The 5,534-nt window shown below is 36.9% G+C and overlaps 1 non-coding gene across 1 annotated transcript; it reads left to right on the plus strand.

Moving 5' to 3' along the window:
- Window positions 1-2,246: 2,246 nt before the first annotated feature.
- TRNAK-UUU (transfer RNA lysine (anticodon UUU)) lies at window positions 2,247-2,319 on the plus strand. Its single transcript has one exon. It is a non-coding gene; the product is annotated as a tRNA-Lys (tRNA).
- The last annotated feature ends 3,215 nt before the right edge of the window (window positions 2,320-5,534 follow it).

Genomic DNA, 5,534 nt, shown 5'->3' on the forward strand with positions numbered 1-5,534 from the left:
CCGGGATTCGATCTCCAGGTCGTCCCAACACTGGAGCCAGTGCTCTTACTCGCTGAGCCACCTGGCCGCCCCTAATTCCTTTTGTTTTTAAGAAAAAGGTATTTGACTAACATGGGGTCTGTTAGAAGATGTCCTTTAAAATTCAGCGTATAGTTGATAATAGTAATAAATTGGTTCTTAATCACCAGGAATATAACTTATTATCTTCTAGTGATTATAAATCCCTTTCTGAATCATGAAGCAAAATTTATAAGCATATTGAAAAGATAACATCTGACCTTGAGCAGTTTCTATTCAAACAAGACCAACTGCTATCTAAAAGGAAGCTGTGGTTGAAGAAGGAGATAATTCAACAGATAGGAAATCATGACACCTTTCCACCAAATATACCATGGAGAAGAAGCAGTGTGGTAGAATGGAAAGAAATGTTGCATTCAAAGTCAGCAGACCTGATATAAAATCCCGATTGTATCATTTACTGTGTCTGTCGTAGAATCATAGGTTCCTAGATCTCAGAGTCAAGAATTAGAGATGGACAGGATTTTTTGTGTCATCTAGTATAACAATCTTATGTTACATATGAGGAAACTGAGTCATGGAAAATTTAAGTAACTTTTCCAAATTCATGTGGATAGTCAGAATTTGAAACCAGTTTCTCTGAATGCCAAATATAGCATGCACTGCACTGAACTATACTGCTTTCAATGTAACCTTGGTTAACTTGCATAGACTCTCTGGGTCTCAATTATCTCACCCCTAAAGTGAGGGAGGTTAACCCTTAAGTCTTACTGCTAATGGTAGGGAGCAATCCAAACTTTTTTAACTTTCAAATCCCTGCTAAGTAAATGTGCGCTGCTTTTATTGTCAAATCTCTCATTACTATGATGTCTACCATCCTTGCACAGAGTCCTGTATAACCAAGCAGTATCAAAATCTGTCTTTGTCTGCAGCTGTATTAGCATTTTTCTCCCTTTTGCCTTTTTTTTTCTACTTGTCCCTGTATACTAAGGAAAATGTCAGTATCTATCTATAATGTGTGCATCTCGAGCTGTTTTTTAAAATACTGTTTCTCATGTAAACTTCATTTTTTAGTTTAGTTATAAAATGCTGAACCTGAATTTCATAAGCTGCATTAACCTTGTTGATTTTCAGCAAGATATGGGTAGCTGGCTGCAATATGAGAGAACATGTGAGATGTGTTATCCCTGGTATTCTTGACCAGTGGGGTTTACAAGATTTCCAAATGGCAAATCATGTTTTCTTTGGCAGTCACAAAGGTGACATAACAATTCTACATGCACTAGCACACCCTACACCCCACACCTACACATTCCTCAAGAGGTGTGCTAGTGAATTCTGAACAACAGGGCTTGGAGTGGGGGAGAGGATAAAAAGTGGGAAAGAGCATGGAAGAGGTAGAGGGAATTATTAAACATAATTTAAAGTTAAATCTGCACTATCGATATGTTCTTAAGTCTAGAAAATCAGCAAAACATAAGCAAGCCCTAGTTGGTAACCTTTGTTATTTTCTGACATGTATATGGTCACACTGGAAATTAAAAAAAAAAACAGCTCCACAAGCTGGTTAGAGCTGGCCCCAGCATACTCCCAACCTTTCCTTCTTTATTAAAAAAAAAGTGTGTATATTTCAAATTACCCATAGGCATAAGGCTTCCTGAGAAAAGGGGCTATTCAAAGAAGACTCTTGCAGATGAACCATATTTATAAAAGTGGACCCTGGATCCAGATTCACAGGAGGCTAATGAGGTATTAGCTTTGATAGTTGTGTTATATTTTACATTTTCTTAACCTGCTTAAAACCTTAAAGCTAAATGACAGTTACTATATAATTTTACAGGACTCTCCAGAGAAGTTTGGGTCTGATTTAAAATCTGATAAGATGTTCATTATGTACCATTTATCTTTCTTTCACAGAATAATGAGAGGTTTTAAGCAGAGTTCTTAATGAGGTGAACATTAAGAAAATAATACACAGGCTCTGAGAATTCTATTTTGTCTTCAGGGTATGATAAATGAATGGTCAATCATTTGCATTCCTAACTTTTTAATATTTACTAAGTGCACTAATCATTTAATTGATGCTTTCTAGTCCACACATAGCAATTTAAATTGTTTACCCAATTAGTATGAAAAATATTTATTCAGATGAATCATTTGATTACCAAGTTTCAGAAGGGACTTTAGATCCTAACTAGCAACATTCATACTTAGAAAAAGAATAGTGGGCCCGGATAGCTCAGTTGGTAGAGCATCAGACTTTTAATCTGAGAGTCCAGGGTTCAAGTCCCTGTTCAGGTGAACTGCCACAGCTTTCTTGGGGTGACTAGGTTGCGCAGTGAATAGAGCACCGGCTCTGGAGTCAGGAGGACCTGAGTTCAAATCCGGCCTCAGACACTTAACATAAAAAGTAGCTATGTGACCTTGGGGAAATCACTTAACCCCAATTGCCCTCCCCCCTCCAAAAAGAAAAAAAAGAAAGAAAAAGAATACCTCTGATAAATAGTTATCCAGCCCTCTCCTAGAAACCTAAAAATGAGGGATGGTTTACTGCCACTTGAGGAAGTCTATTATACTTTCTAATATTTCTTATTTTTAGGAAGGATTTTTTTTTGTATAAGGCTAAAATCTGTCTCTGTAATTCTACCTATTGCTTTAAATTCATTTTTCTGGAATGGAAATAAACTTAATGGAATAAATAAACTTAAACCCATGGGATAAACTTAATCAACTCTTCCATCTGAAAGCTCCCCAAATTATTGAAGACAGTTATTATGCTTCTCTTAAGCCTTTTTTTCTTCAGGCTAACCATCCCTATAGAACATATTCTCGAGTCTAGTCCATTCTCACCATCACAGTTTCTCTTTTTTGAAACTGTTCCAGTTTGTCAAGATGCTTTTCAAAATATGTCACATGAGACTAATTGTGTTTTTCTAAGTATAGCCTGACCAGAGCATAGTATAGTACTCTGATCACCCTTCCTCAGGGATATAACTAGGAATTCCTGCACTGGGAAAATTTATTTTCAGTCACTTTTTGTATTGAGGGAGGGAATGAAATACTGAGTTTATGAAGCCTGTGTTGGTGTAATGTAGTTGAAAGATGAAGATTTTAAGATTGAGAAAGATGAAGGACTAAAAAGTCAGGGTATTTGAAGGGGGCAGGAAAGTTTGGAGTGGATAAGATAGGAACTTATGGGGGAGGGGGGAAAGGACCTTGAGGTCCATTGATAACAATAAGGATCTGGATTGGATTAAATAAATTCAAAAGGAGGAGAAATATTTGCTGAGGGGTGGTATCAAAGGGAATATATGAAAGAGACCAAGGAGTGGGGTGGAGCATGGAGTTTATAAATTCTTCATCCTAGCCCTGTGTGTCATGTTATGTAAGAGAAGCAGATAGTCTTGGAGTTGGTACCAAAGATGAAATGTCTTCAGGAATGCAGAAAGGAAACAAACATTTATTAAGGGCTTACCATGTGCCTGGCATTACTAAGTAAGAGGGATACAGATACAAGCCAAAAGAAAGACCTTCTCTGACCTCCAAGAGTTGACAGTCTAATGGGGCAAGACAACATACAAAAAGAAGTTGAAAAGACTGGGGCAGGGGGTGACAGAGGGGAGGAAGAAAGGAATTAATGTACACTTTTCACAATAGTGGCAGCCTTCATTTGAATAATCAAGATTCTCACACCTGATCACACCCTTGACATCCCAATGGCTCTAAATTCCTATAGATCATCCTCCAAAGGCCATTCCTATCCCATCATCATGATGATGGGGGCATCAAAAAAGTCTTTATTGACATCTCACATTAAGGATGAAGTATAGCTTTTTGCCTATGAAATAGGCATTCTAGAAAGCACAACCAAAGTGGTTCTCCCTGATACTGTGGGGTGAGAAGGTTGAGGGGATTGGGAATAAAGAATTATTTGATGAGGAATGAGAAATATCATTGGGAGAATTAGTTCCCCCATCTGGTGAATTGGATTTTTTGAACCTGTTTTAGTACTATATTTCTATTTCTATATCTATATCTCCTCTCATTAATTCTATTAAATTCAGTCTATTGTACTACTCTCTTTCATGATCATTCTGAACCTTAACTCTGAAGCACTGACTTGGCTTTCCATCCCTAATGGAATGATTGTGTGAGTCATTCAAAGAACTTATTTTGAGTCTCTGGTACATTCTAGGGTGTGCTCCTGCTGAAACCTAGGGTCTTGGACCCAAGATCCAGTGGGCCCGATTTCCTAAATAATCCTTGATTAAACTGGCTTCCAAAGAGGCCAGACAGGGCTGGCTAGCTTCCTCTCTGTCCAAGTAGACTTTTGGCTTATAGCCTGTTGCAGACATATTCTCATAGAATAAGGATACTATAGGAAATTGGTCAGGTAATTAATTTTCAGGCATTCCTCACCAATAGAAGATTTAATAAGGTAATCCTATTTTCTTCTTCTTTTATGAAGTCTGAAATAATTGTGGTTCACATAGTTTACTACAGAATAATGCTTTTCAAAGAACCAACACTATTTTGATCAAATTGAAATAACTTATTTTAATAACGAAGAACACAAGGAAACCAGCATTACTTTTATTAATGATCTTGTGATTAAGACATTCTCAGGTAGAACTAATGATATAGATGTATGCCTATTAAGACAGTAAAAGGAAAAAAAAATTAGAGTGTGGGTCAAGCAGGATCTTCCATTCCTTTACGTTCAACAGTAATGATTTATCTGAAACTTTTCGAGGTGCCCTAGTATTATGGTGATGCCAAGATGTACTTGGCTTGAGAATATTTTCTTCTATAGTACTAATTGTAATGCCAAATCTTAACTGTCAAATGAGCTTTCTATTACAAAGATTCTGATTAAGTCCTTTGTGTAGATAAATCAAATGTTCTTTTTAGAGTGTTAGCTAAATGATAAATGCTTGCAGTGTACTGTTTCAGTACAAGCCTTGTTGGAGAAGAGACAGATCTTGTTAATGTATGAACATTCTGGAGAAGAGGTGCAACCCAAGGATATTGGCAAATTGACAGGGCATGTTGACTTAGAGCATACTTTTGATGAGAGAGTATTCCCAGGCAAGGTAAACACATTGATAAACTCATTGCCTTTGATCTACACACATAGCTTCTATTGATGTTAGTTGGAGCTCCAGGAATGGATTAGAGAGTATGTGGCCAATTGATTGGATTTGGGGCTTTTATTGATATAGGAGAAGAGTGACATGCTCTGTGTATATGAGAAAGACTAGTAGTACTTCCTGGAGAGTTCTGTTCAACCCATAGTATATTCTTGGACGTATATCTTTGTCTATCTGTCTACTTGTGTGTGTGTGTGTAGTGTTGTTTTTGCTATTTTAGCATATGATTAAAATGAGAATTGATCCAATTTTTGATCCAATTTTTCTCCTTGAAGCTATTTTGGATACAAATTTTAAAGAACTGGAATATGAATTTCAAAGTCTGATGGAACCTTAGAGAACAGCTGATCTAAAGGTCACATGAGC

Source organism: Petaurus breviceps, unplaced genomic scaffold (genome assembly GCF_028583685.1).
Source record: "Petaurus breviceps papuanus isolate PSGF00001 unplaced genomic scaffold, PetGlider_PUasm1.0 38, whole genome shotgun sequence".
Lineage (NCBI taxonomy): Eukaryota > Metazoa > Chordata > Mammalia > Diprotodontia > Petauridae > Petaurus > Petaurus breviceps.